This window comes from Amblyraja radiata, chromosome 14 (assembly GCF_010909765.2).
Source record: "Amblyraja radiata isolate CabotCenter1 chromosome 14, sAmbRad1.1.pri, whole genome shotgun sequence".
NCBI classification, from domain to species: Eukaryota; Metazoa; Chordata; class Chondrichthyes; order Rajiformes; family Rajidae; genus Amblyraja; species Amblyraja radiata.
Window position 1 is genome coordinate 9,565,974 of NC_045969.1, and position 14,640 is coordinate 9,580,613.

Here is a 14,640-nt window from a genome sequence, read left to right on the forward strand (position 1 = left end):
CCTCTCAGCTCAAACCTCTGTAGGACATTTTAGAAACATAGAAACATAGAAAATAGGTACAGGAGTAGGCCATTCGGCCCTTCGAGCCTGCACCGCCATTCGATATGATCATGGCTGATCATCCAACTCAGTATCCAATCCCTGCCTTCTCTCCATACCCCCGATCCCTTTAGCCACAAGGGCCACATCTAACTCCCTCTTAAATATAGCCAATGAACTGGCCTCAACTACCTTCTGTGGCAGAGAATTCCACAGATTCACCTCTCTCTGTGTAAAAAATGATTTTCTCATCTCGGTCCTAAAAGACATCCCTCTTATCCTTAAACTGTGACCCCTAGTTCTGGACTTCACCAACATCGGGAATAATCTTCCTGCTTTTATTTAGTACCAACATTATAAAAACTTATTACATCTGCATGGAAAGCATATCATCAATCTACCTTCAGTCTTCCCCCAAATAATACCTTGGAAACTCATTTCAACAGATTACAGTTGCCTATGACTTTTTTCATTAAAAATGTAGATTAAACTTGACGTGAGTTAAACACATAAATTTCCAAACATTATACCTTTGCAAAAAATAGGAGCATAAATTGGGTTCCAACCCATCAGAATCACATATTAATCGAGCTTGCCCTGGGTAGGAGAGTGAAAGTGTATCTTCAGACAGAACCAAATGTGTAGGAAAGAACTGCAGATGTTGGTTTAATTCGAAGATAGACACAAAATGCTGGAGTAACTCAGTGGGACAGGCAGCACCTCTGGAGAGAAGGAATGTGTGACTTTTCAGCTATATTTAAGAGGGAGTTAGATGTGGCCCTTGTGGCTAAAGGGATCAGGGGATATGGAGAGAAGGCAGGTACAGGATACTGAGTTGGATGATCAGCCATGATCATATTGAATGGCGGTGCAGGCTCGAAGGGCCGAATGGTCTACTCCTGCACCTATTTTCTACTTTTCTATGTTTCTATGTTTCAGATTGAGACCCTTCTTCAGACTGAAGGGTCACGACCCGAAACATCACACATTCCTTCTCTCCAGAGATGCTGCCTGTCCCGCTGAGTTACTCCAGCATTTTGTGCCTATCAGACAGAACCAGGTGGATTAGGTAAAGGCTGTGAACAGAACTTGCTAAAATAACTAGAACAAGAAGTATATAATTAAAAAAGTAATATCAAATAAAATGGAGAATGAGGAAGGAAATAAGAATAGGAAGGAGCAAAAGATACTATAGCAGAAAAGAGAAAGATCAAAAAGTGTAATAATTAATTTAGCTTTCAACACATATGCCTAGAAATTGTGAACCCATGTTTACCTTCTTATGCATAAAATGAACATGAAGACATTTTTTACGGTCGTTGTGCCTGTTTCTACCAACTTTCTGTTGGCGTACCACTCATCAAGAAATTCAGCTTGGCACTACCTACCAAAGATCTTATAGCGGAGTGGGTCGAGTCGGGTAGGTTCCGGTTACTAAAATGGACGAAAAAAATGCCCACAATCGCTCCATAGCGTACTACACGTCAGCCCATTGCATTTCGCAGGAGTGGCCTATCTTGCTCCGCTATAAGATCTTTGCTACCTACCTTGGTTCATCTCTTGATTCATCCCTGCCTTGAATCAAAGGATAGGCCACTTCCATCATGTAACAGTGGAGACTGAATGAAAAGTGCACGACTTATGTAAATATCTCATAATAAATTGAGGTAAACATTAGTTTAGTTTAGAGATACAGCGTGGAAACTCATACACTAGCACTATCCTACACACTGGGGACAATTTACAATTTACAGAAGCCAATTAACTTACAAACCTGTACGTTATTGGAGTGTGGGACCTGGAGAAAACCCATGTGGTCACAGGGACAGGGAGAACGTACAAACTACAGACGGCACCCGTAGTCAGGATCGAACCGGGTCTCTGGTGCTGTAAGGCAGCAACTCTACCACTGCGCCAAAAAAAAGTCCTGGTAGCTTTTGGGTTAAGTCCAGAGCAACAATCTGGAGATATTTTCCATTCAGTTAATGGGGCAGAAAATGTCATGGTGACTTTTTCGTACAGGCTGCTTTCTTTTTGCATTTAAAACGGCTCATAACAAATGTTCACATTAAAGTGGTTTATTCAAGATGTGGTCACTTGATCAGACAGCTTTCCTGATTTCAGGGTCTCTTCATCACTCCTCATTACATACAACCTGCTTCTTTCTGTTGGATTCACACATACACACCACTCTAAATAAAATGAGGTTATGTCATTTTGGTTAGTAAGTGTAAATGTGGGTGACCAACAGAGGAAACCCAAGCCTAGTCCACATCCCAAACTGTAATAAGTCTTCTCTGATCCTCATTTGTAACCACAGTCTGGGTTAAAGTTAAAAATGTAGTCCTCACTGCTCGTTATACTAGGAAGTTTCAATTCATAAATTGCTGGTTGATATACAGTATGTGCCCTGAAATTATTCATTGAGTCATACACTATAGCAACAGTCCTGTTGGCTCACAGTGTTCACATTGAGTACTCATCTATGCTGGGCTCTTTTATCAGCACCTCTATGGCTTGGTGACTCAAGTGCATGTCCAAATGTTGTGAGAATATCTGCCTCCAACGCCTTCTCAGACAGTGCGTTCCAACTTTCCCTCAGATTCCTTCTAATACTCGTCATGCTTTTGCCCTCTGGTTTTGGATGTCTCTGTTAGCTAGACAGCTTCGTTTATTGCCACGTGTACCGAGGTACAGTGAAAAGCTTTTGTTGCGTGCTAACCAGCCTGCGCCGACCAGCGACCCCCGCACATTAGCGCTACCCGACACACACTAGGGACAATTTACACATATACCCAGCCAATCAACCGACAAACCAGTACATCTTTGGCGTGTGGGAGGAGACCGAATATCTTGGAGAAAACCCACGCAGGTCATGGGGAGAACGTACAAACTCCGCACAGACAAGCACCCGTGGTCAGGATTGAACGCGTGTCTCTGGCGCTGTAAGGCAGTAGCTCTACCGCTGCGCCACCGTGCCGCCCTTAATCTCGATTTGCATCTCTTTAAGAGCTTTAGAATCTAACCTGTGTGTTTACAGGACTAGCTGCATGTTAGACAGCTGCCACAATATTTGCCTACTGACCTGTGGGATGCGGGTGATTGCTTTTAAAGACACGTCCCTGTGGTAGCCAATAGCACATGGGTCCCCGGCCCCCAGTAGACAGAACAGGCCAGTCATGCCTGTGGCATGAATAGTTCTGAACCTCACAGCTTCCAGACTCACAGACCATGAGCAATGATGCTCTTTTACACACAAAAATAGATACTTATTCACACACAGTCCACTGATATCTTCATCACGTACACCTCATTTGTTTGTGAGCTTTTTTTACAGCGGTAATGAAGCAGGGCCTTTTGATACAACTTCCGTTCAAAACAATGAATATGAACCTTGGTGCATTGGTGATTGCAAGTAGGGAAAAAAAAAACTAGGGGAAGTGATATCTGCATTAAAGCGAGTCAAATATAAGAGGTGGTGAGTTTAGGGTGAGAGGGGGAAATTTAAAAGAGATTTACAAGGCAGTTCTTTTATACAGAGCCTGGGAAGTGGTAGAAGCAGATACAGTAGCAACTTTTAAGAGGTTTTTCGATGGACAATGAACAGACAGGGAATTGAGGGGTGTGAAATACAGGCAAACAGACGTGCAGTTTAAATTGGGATTGTGGTCAGCACAAACATCGTGGGCCGAAGGGCCTGTTCCCGCGCTGCACTGTTCTATTTTCTATGTTTTGTAATTGAAAGTGCTGATCCATGATTTTTACATGTGATTTATGCACAATAATGGGGGTGGCACAGTGGCGCAGTGGTAGAGTCGCTGCCTTACAGCGCCAGAGACCCGAGTTCGAGCCTGACCACGGGTCTGCCCGTAGTTTGCACATTCTCTCTGTGACCGCATGGGTATTCTCCGAGCGTTCTGGTTTCCTCCTACACTCCAAAGACATCCAGGTGTGTAGGTTAATTGGCTTAAGTAAAATTGTAAATTGTCCCTAGTATGTAGGATAGTGCTGGGGTACTGGGATCGCTGGTTGGCCCGGACTTGGTGGGCCTGTTTCCGCGCTGTGTCTATAAGCTAAACTAAACTAAGGTGAATGGGCTTATCTCTCCCAGTGAAAAGAAATTCAGAACTAATGTAGCTATTTTCTATTGTTTAATTTGACAATGTGCTTTGGATATGAATGAGATTATTGTTTTCTTTAAAATGTACCCCAGTGAAATGAAGAAGCTAAGTATTGCAAAACATTGCATGCGCTGTATGGTTTGAGTAAGAGAGGGAAGAGAAAAGCAAAATGCAAGACAGAGTTTCATGGCTAGGTACATAAATCATTGTCGGGCGCAGTTCCTTAGTTGCAAATGCAAAGAAATTGGTTTGTATAAGGAACCACAGTTGCAATTTTTTTCATCATGAAAGTCCTCACAATTTATAGACCTTGCTAGTCGTGTAGCAGTTCGGGAACAAACGTTTGCCAATTCAACAAATTTAATTGATTAAATGTTGTCAATTATAGTTTGCATCAACAAAGGAAAAACATTCCTTCCCTGTCCTCACTCATTTTTTCACAGGAGAACAACCTGTCTGAAGAAAGGTCCCAACACGAAACGTTACTTATCCATGTACTCCAGAGATGCTGCCGGACCTGCCGAGTTACTCCAGCACTTTGTGTCTTTTGTTTGGTTGTAAACTGGCACCTGCAGTTCTTTGTATCTCCTGTCACAGTTGGGTGGTGCATGGATCTTGGTTCAAGGAAGTTATTATTTATTGCTTCTGAAATAAAACCTTGCCAGTCCCAAGAACAAATTTAAAACATTGCGACACGTATTCCAGAGGAACCCAGTTGCAGTTGAAGAGATGGTTGATGATTAGACTCAACCGCTTGGCGCAGATTAGCTGCAGTTATCTGTGAAGCATCTCTGTGCAGAGATCTGATACCCCACCAGTTTCCTTCACTTATTAACGTTGAGAATATGGAAGGGGCTGATCCAAATCCAAACCCCGCAACATGTGCCACCCAATACTGCTTTATGCTACGGGCCCAGGTCAATAACTCCCTGAAACATAGAAACATAGAAAATAGGTGCAGGAGTAGGCCATTCGGCCCTTCGAGCCTGCACCGCCATTCAATATGATCACGGCTGATCATCCAACTCAGTATCCCGTACCTGCCTTCTCTCCATACCCCCTGATCCCTTTAGCCACAAGGGCCACATCTAACTCCCTCTTAAATATAGCCAATGAACTGGCCTCAACTACCTTCTATGGCAGAGAATTCCACAGATTCACCACTCTCTGTGTGAAAAATGATTTTCTCTGGCAACACTCTGGCAAAGTGGCAACACAAGTAGATAGAGTGGTAAAGAAGGCATATGGTAAACTTGCCTTCATCATTTGGGGCATTGAGTGTAAAGGGCCTGTCCCACTTGGGCGTCATTTGCGAGTCATTTATGCGACATCATTTACGCGTCACGACGCAAGGCGCGCATGACGTGCGCATGGCGTGCATTTGTGCGCATGGCGTGCATTATGCGCGCATGGCGCGTGGTGGCGTAGGCATTGACACGCGGCAGCGCGCGGCCCCCCGCAGGATTTTGGGATTCTCAAAAACCTCACACGCCACCTGCGTGACGCGCAAATGACGCCCACGTGGGGCAGGCTCTTAAGAGTCAGAAAGTCATGATGCAGCTCTGTAAGAATCTGGTTAGGCTGCATTTGGAGAATTGCAGATAGACACAAAAGTCTGGAGTAACTTAGTGGGTCAGACAGCATCTTGATGTATCTCCATCATATATGATTGGGAATTGCACGCAGCTTTGGTCACCCATTAAAGAAGGATGTGAAGAGAGTGCAGAAAAGGTTTTTTCAGAATGCTGACTTGATTAGAGGGCATTAGCTATAAGGAGAGATTGAACAGACTTGGGATTGTTTTCTCTAGATCGCCAAAGGTTGACGGGGAACCCGATAGATGCACATAAAATAATGAGAGGCATAGATGGGGTAGAGAGAGGTGGAACCTATCAATGACCAGAGGGCACAGCTTTAAGTGAGCTGTGCAGGGCAAGATTTTCTACACAGGGGGAACTAGGTGTTTGGAGCAAGCTCCCCAGATGATGGTGGAGGCAAATATGATGGTGGCACTTCAGAGGATTTTGGATATATACATGGATATGCTGCGAATGGAGCAGGCGGAGGAGATTAATTTAACTTGGCATCATGTTCGGCATAGACACGGTGGGCCGAAGGGTCTGTTCCCGTACTGTACTTTTCTATGTTCTATCTGAGCAAACAACCTGAGTGATTTATTGTCAATACAGTCAAACTACACGGGACATTAAGTGTTTACAAAAAACAACACAAAACGTTGGAGTAACGCAGCAGGTCCGGCAGCATGTCTGGAGAATACGGATAGGTGACGTTTCAGGTCAGGATCCTTCTTCAATAATTGGTCTGATGAAGGGTCCCGACCCCCAAATATCACCTATCCATGTTCTCCAGAGATGCTGCCTGACCTACTAAGTTACACTAAGGCATATGGGGTGGCTCAGGAAGTAGTGCTACCACCCTACAGTATCAGCAACATGGGTTTAATCCTGTCCTTTTGTGTGGAGTTTGCATGTTACAATACAATACAATACAATACAATACAATTTTATTGTCATTTGAGCCTCAGTGAGGCTCAAACGAAATTTCGTTTCCACAGCCATACAAACAGACAACTGATGTTCTCCCCGTGATAGCGTGGGTTTCCTCCCAGGGCTTCCATGTCATCCCACACCCTGAAGATGTGCAGGTAGCTTCAGTGGCTACAGTGAATGGCTCTCAGTGTGTAAGTAAGTGGTGAAATCTGGGTTAAAGAGGTTAAAGACAACACGGGGAGAATAAAATGGAATTAGTGTTTAGTTCTAGCAAGGAAATGCTTGCTCGATGATCGGTGCGGACTCGGTGAGCTGTTTCTGTGAAATATACATCCATGACTCAATGCATAATAAGGACCATTTAGCTCATAAGGGCCATAGCTTACAGAGTCATTGAGTCACAGAGTCATATAGTGTGGAAGCACGTCCTTCAGTCCAACTTGCCTAAGCAATATGACTACATGACTCTATGATGCTATGTCTACAATATTTTTGTCTTCCATCTTAAGGGAATTTGTTCTGATCTCTCTCTCGAGCACCTCAGTCAAAACAATATTTGACCATCTGAGAATATTAGTGCTCACTCCTATAGACTGTCCACCATTCAAGGGCAAAAAGCGCAAAGGCTTGGATATGGTGGATGTGTTTCCACTAGTGGGAGAGTCTAGGACTAGAGGTCATAGCCTCAGAATTAAAGGACGTTCTTTTAGGAGGGAGATGAGAAGACAATTCTTGTGTCAGAGGGTGGTGAATCTGTGTAATTGTTTGCCATGGAAGGCTATGGAGGCCCAAGTCAGTGGATATTTTTATGGCAGAGATAGATAGATTCTTGATTAGTACAGGTTATGGGGAGAGGGTAGGAGAATGGGGTTAGGGGGGAGAGGTACATCAGCCATGTTTGAATGGTGGAGTAGACTTGATGGGCCGAATGGCCTAATTCTACTCCTGTCCCTTATGACCTTATGCCCTTAAGTCTGCCCAATGAAATTCCACCACATGCAGTGGCTGATCCTGCTGCCAACCTCTACCTTCCGAGCCATCCCATGCCTGATGTCTATTCTATCTTGTATCATTCAGAAATGCAAGGTATCTCTGCAGACTTTAGAGATATAGTGGGGAGACAGGCCCTTTCGCCCATCGAGTCCGTGCCAACCAGCGATCACCTGGCATACTAGCACTATCCTACACACTGGGGACAATTTTTACAATTTACAGAAGCCAATTAACCTCCAAACATGTACGTCTTTGGAGTGTGGGAGGAAACCGGAGCACCTGGAGAAAACCCACGTGGTCACAGGGAGAAAGTACAAACTCAATATAGACAGCACCCTTAGTCAGGATTGAACCTGGGTCTCTGGCGCTGTAAGGAGGCAAGTCTCCCGCTGCGCCATTGTGCCCCCCCCCCTTGAGTACATAATGAGTTCTGTACATAATTGAGCTTGATCATTCTTGGTAAAATTATGGCCTGTATATTGTGTACAGCAGAAATCATTTCTCCACGCGTTTGCATAGACATGCACAGATCCCGGGGGTACGTGCTATTTTACGGGCCAAAGAATTTTAAGCCAATGAATTTGAGAGAGATGTTGAAAGATGAAGGTGAGAAATGTGACATTTTTTCCCCCTCACATCCTGTACTGAAATGTGAGATTCTATAATGAATGATCCTGTCGACTTTGTGCTATTTAAAACCTCCCACCATATCTTTAGTTCTCAGCTTTAAACAGACAAAGCCTTGCATCACACAACGTTTGTATTACGATTGTCCTCCGAACTTCCTGTAAGGGTTAAAGGACCTGATCGCAGGCATTAAGCTGCCCGATTCCCCAGATACCAATGGCTTTTGCCTACTCGCTGCTTATTGTTCAGTGGAAGTCATTTGTTTTCAAGTTTCTCACTTGCTTTTCCTGCTGTTTTCTTGGCGTTTGGATGAGGTAGGAAAGGATATGAGCGCAGGAAATAGGTTTGCATGGCAACGCTATTAAAAAAAAAATGGACACAAACATATTCAAGGTCAAAAAAGCTTGAATAGAAAGCAGAGCAATAAAAATATGTCAGAAAAATATAACTGCTCAGCAGCCAACTTCAAACAATTTCTTTTAACACTCCAGAAGGGAATTTTGTCAAATGGACCCAAAGTTCAAACTTTGTTGTGATAAAACCTGCTCAGGGAATTAATAGTTTTCATGCTTTCTTAAATGCTAAATTGTACTTGTGAACATTTCCCAAATTATGGTAACATTATTGAGCCACATTAAAGAGAGATCTCTTCCCTTCTTCCAAATCTTCCCTCATAGTTAAGTAACTCAGATAGGTTTCTAATTTAAAAAAAAATCAGTTTGGTAGCTGACTACAGGGCCATTTAAACACAGCTGGGTGAGCCACACATTGGGTTGGTAATTCTTGGCAAGACACATGTTGACCAGGCAAATCCAACTCCTGGATCGGATTAAAATGCCTGGCTATGTCCCAAATGAAACCCAACCTTAGATCATTTTCTATGTTTAGTTTGCGCTGTTAAATCGGTGAAAACACAATTTCTAAGCCATTGTCTATTTTGCTGAGTATAGAAACATTTGGACAGGTACATGGTTAGGATATGTTTAGAGGGATAAGGGCCAAATGGGAGATAAGGCATTCTTCACCAACAGGCAGTCGTTTTTAAGTAGACATGGTGCTACTTGGCCTGCCCTTCTGCATTCCACGTTAAACCAGGATTTCAGCATTTATCATCAACATTTGTACACGGTTCAAATGGATACATTTGTGCATGGTACATTTGTACATCCAGGTACATAGGTAAGACAAGTGTAGATGAATATGGGCCAAACGCAGGAACATATTGGCTGATGTGGGCAAGTTGGACCGAAAGGACCTGCCTCCACTCTGTAAGACTATTTAATTGAGGACATTTCAGAATAAATATGATGAAACTGATTTATTTGATGAGTGAATCCCAACTTGTTCGTATGCGAGGGAGGATAATCAAAAAGATAGATTATATCCGTCATTTAAAACTTTGGCAGGTCTAGATGTTAGATGTAACAATGGGTATTAGCTCAATGCTTCTCGCTGCACTAATAGAACACGAAGTTAATAACTTTTAAACAAGAATAAAGGTTAGAATAATCTGTGGAACAAAATCCCGAGAAACAACAGTTGATATTGTGTTAATTCACATTCCAATAATAATTGGCGGAACATCTGCTTGGCAGTAAGATCAAAGGTTGTAAGAATATTTACAGTTTGCAATGGAATATGGTGGATCTCATATTCCTGCAGTCTGAATAAGTAGGAATCAGTTCTAAAAATATTCAAACAATCTTTACCTTTCATTAAATATTAAATGCTGGGTCTCGACCCAAAACGTCACCTATTCCTTCGCTCCATACAAGCTGCCTCACCCGCTGAGTTTCTCCAGCATTTTTGTCTACCTTCGATTTTTCCAGCATCTGCAGCTCTTTCTTAAACAAATGCTGGAACTACTCAGTGGGGCAGGCAGCATCTGTGGAGAGAGAAACCAAATTAACGTATTTGGTCAATGATATTTCTTAACCACTTGCAAAGTTGCTTTTTCTGCTTTATTGCATTTATAAGTTTATAAGTCTTAGAAACATAGAAAATAGGTGCAGGAGTAGGCCATTCTGCCCTTCGAGCCTGCACCGCCATTCAATATGGTCATGGCTGATCATCCAACTCAGTATCCTGTACCTGCTTTCTCTCCATACCCCCTGATCCCTTTAGCCACAAGGGCCACATCTAACTCCCTCTTAAATATAGCCAATGAACTGGCCTCAACTACATTCTGTGGCAGAGGATTCCAGAGATTCACCACTCTCTGTGTAAAAAATGTTTTTCTCATCTCAGTCCTAAAAGATTTCCCCTTTATCCTTAAGCTGCGACCCCCTGTTCTGGACTTCCCTGAACTAGGAGCAGAATTAGGCTATTTAGTCCATCGAGTCAACCCCACCATTCAATCACGGCTGATCTTTCTTTTCCTCTCAACCCCATTCTCCTCCCCTCTCCCCCTTAACTTTGATGCCCTTAATAATCAAGAAACTCTTAACCCCCACTTTAAAAATACCCAATGACTTACAGCCAAGGGAATATTTAATCAACGCCAGGATTTCCATTCATGCTACATTCCCGACCTCATGTCATCGTGACCTGTATCCCGATACTTTGGAACCTTGTAGTACAATTCCTTCCACCATGGTTTCTACCTCCTTATGGCATTCTCTCCTTCTGTTTCTCCACTGGAAAGTTAAACAAACCTTGGGTTTTTAAACTAAGGGCTTTAGCAGTGGAAAAACAGCTGAATCTCTTTCGGCATTGTTGTCCAATTTCACCCTGGAAAGAACATCCATTCACAATAGTATAATTCATTCTGTTGGTTTACTCTTCACAATGGGGGGGTCCCACTGCTCAACTGTTAACAGCAATATCAGTATCACACTCTTGAATAGTATTGGCCACAGGTTTGGCCATTGAATTGGCAAACCTTTTCCCACACTGGACTTTATATCCCACCCTGCTTGCTGAAATAAGGGTAGGGATTTGGTAGGGATTTGGAGATTCACTGTGATGGATGTTTATGTCAAGTTCAAGTTCAAGTGAGTTTATTGTCATGTGTCCCTGATAGGACAATGGAATTCTTGCTTTGCTTCAGCACACAGAACATAGCAGGCATTTACAAGTGTGCGTCTTGGGTTTTTTTGTAATGTAAAAAAATGTAGAAATGAAATTTCGTTCAAACCTAGCTAAATAGCATTCCTTTCCATAATAATCCCTACTCTTTTAGCTGAAAGGAAATTGTGTTCAGTTTGAAAACACTGACAGCGAAAGAGAACTTGAAATTTACAAGATTGTATGAATTCTTCTTGGTTAGTACGGGTACCAGGGGTTATGGGGAGAAGACAGGAGAATCAGGTTGGGAGAGAAGGATAGATCATAAGATCTTGTGATAGGACTAGAATTAGGCCATTTGGCCCATCAAGTCTACTCTGCCATTCAATCATGGCTGATCTATCTCTCCCTCCTAACTCCATTCTCCTGCCTTCTCCCCATAACTTCTGACACCCGTACTAATCACTGATTATCCTGATAATCAATTGAGCAGCAGGACCTCCATTGTAAAGAATAGATCAGCAATGATTGAGTCGCGGAATGGACATGATGGGCCAAATGGCCTAAGTCTGCTCCTATAACTTATGAACATGAATATGATACTTTTCAAACTCTAATTATGCTCCCACCATTGTCTCTAACACTGTTATACAGTATACTGCTATATTCAGTACTTTGTACCTTCCTTCCTCTTGGCTCTATCTCTTTTACTTGAGGTTGAACTGATTATATCTATGCATATCTGATCCTTTTGGATAGCATGCAAAACAAAACTTTTCACGGTACCTCGATACATGTGACAATAATAAGCTTAAACCTGGACCACTCTGTGTCAGCAGACTGTTCTTGCACAAGGCATACATGAAGCGCTTTCAGTTCCTCCTGACACCAACTCCGCACTCCGAAATCTGCCAAACTGATCTTAAAATATTGTCAAGGCACTTTGTTGGTCTGCGATCACTTTGTTGGTTTGCCACATGTTAACAACTTCAATTTGGTTTTCTACTTCTGTTGAATAATGTTTGGGAAAACCTTTCCCCATGTTTCCACAACATAAGGATGTGGAGAAATGGTTTGCACTGAAACAAGATCCTGGGACATTAAAAACACCATTGCAACATTGTCACCGCCACATCAATCAAATGCAATTATTTTAGTTGCTTTCCCTCCCTGGGGACAAAGATAATGGTTTTCTTAGCTACATTTGACAAGTACCTTTTCTATGTCTTTTTTGATTGTTCCCCATTCATATATTTTCGAGATCTAGAATATCCTAGATTCATGTATCTTAACATATAACTGTGAGCTTTTTCTTCTTTTAGAATTTCAGTTTAAAACAATTTGCTCTAAATCAATGATCTAAACATCAGTTTACATTAGTCTTGCTTAGTTTAGAGGTACAGTAAAATGCCTTCTTGGTGTGTGCTATCCAGTAAGTGGAAAGACCATACATGATTAGAATCATTGATCAGAGGGTGGTGAATCCGTGGAATTCTTTGCCACAGTGACAGACAATAAACTAAACTAAACTAAACTAAATTTATCTAAACTAAGCTAAATTAAACTAAACTAAACTAAACGTGACTAAACTAAACTGATATCTCGATCATTGATTTATGAGCAGATAGTTTGAAACTGGCATTATAAACAAAGACGGCTCATAGTTATATGGTAATATATATGACACCTGGATAGATCTCGAAAAATATTTATGAAGGATACAAGTATTATTGTATTACAAATAACACAGCAGCATTGCACAGTTTCACTACAGCAAATGTAAATGACCAATAAATCTACTTTTTAAACCAAAATGAGCAAGCGAGATAAGGCCAACAAGATCAACAGAAAGTGCTAGAGTAACTCAGTGGGTCAGGCTGCATCTCCAGAGAACTAGGATAGGTGCCACTTTGGGTCGTGAATCTTCCTCGGATCTGTTGTGTTACTCGCCGACTGATCTGCTGAGTTACTCCAGCAATTTGTGTCTATCTTTGGTATAAACCAGCATCTGCAGTTCCTTTTTATTATGTTAAGGCCAACAGGAGTTTGGTCTAAGTTACACAAAAATGCTGGAGAAACTCAGCGGGTGCAGCAGCATCTATGGAGCGAAGGAAATGGGCAACGTTTCAGGCCAAAACTCTTCTTCAAAGTTTGGTCTAAGCTGAAAGATGACTGTTCAGAGATAAGCCAATGTCTAGGCCAGGAGTGGACAGGCCCATAAGAGTACAGACAGACCACTTCAATATTTCCTTCTTTTTATATTGTGCAATGTAAATATTTTACTTATTTTGATATTTATGATCTGGTTCTTGCTGCATGCAATAGAATAGTGAAACACGGCTTCAAATATTTCAATTGGGAATGAGTTTCTGAGCATAACTTCTGGCTATTGTAGAACATACGGAAATGGTGGAGAAAAAAATCACTGGGCAATTTAATTGCAGTTACTGTCTCATTTGTACCGGCTCTTATTTTAGCTCCTGCAGCAGCCTCATAGAATGTAGTGGGTAAAGGTTGAATCAGGAACAGAATAATCACTCACTTTTAAGAGTTGTCCAACCTGGTCACATAAACTGATGTGAATTCTTGCAAAGGAATTTGGCAAAAGCAAATCAATGATAAGGGGACAAGGGTGGCATAGTTCACGATGATTTGCTCTGCTACCTCACAGCATAAGAGCCGTGGGTTCGATTCTGACTTCAGGTGCTGTCTCTGTGGAGTTAGCATGTTTTATTTGTGACTGCATGGGATTCCTCCGGACACCTTGGTTTTCTCCCACATTCCAAAGATATTCCACTGTAAATTGCCAGCAGGAGAACTGTGCGAAAGAACAGAGGAGGGAAGAAAATTGATGGGACTGCTCCAAGAAGACTCGAAGGCTGAATGGTTTTCTACGTTGCGAGAAATATAAAAATGCAACCTAATATTCATGGTTCTTTGAACTTAGCAATATTTGAATATAACATTGAATTACCTATTGAGTTCAATTAAGCAGTGACTGGGACAGAACTAACTCCCAACATTTTCAATTAAAATATCAAATCATTTGAAATTGGTAACTTTGAATTACAGGACAAAGATTTTAATTTAATTGTGTAGGAAGGAACTGCAGATGCTGGTTTAAACCGAAGATATACACAAAAAGCTGGAGTAACTCAACGGGACAGGCAGCATCTCTGGAGAGAAGCAATGGGAGAAGTTTCGGGTTGAGACCCTTCTTCAGACTATTAATTTCATTGGTGTTTAGTGTTTTGGTATTATCTCCTCTTTAAAAAAAGAGTTGACATGAAGACATTATTTTAAAAGACTTGCATTGTCCACCAAAATGATAATACTTGAAGCAC

The 14,640-nt window shown here is 42.0% G+C and overlaps 1 protein-coding gene across 12 annotated transcripts in view; it reads left to right on the forward strand.

Moving 5' to 3' along the window:
- erg (ETS transcription factor ERG) overlaps positions 1 to 14,640 on the forward strand; it is a 218,023-nt gene that overhangs the window by 132,741 nt on the left and 70,642 nt on the right. The window lies entirely within an intron of this gene.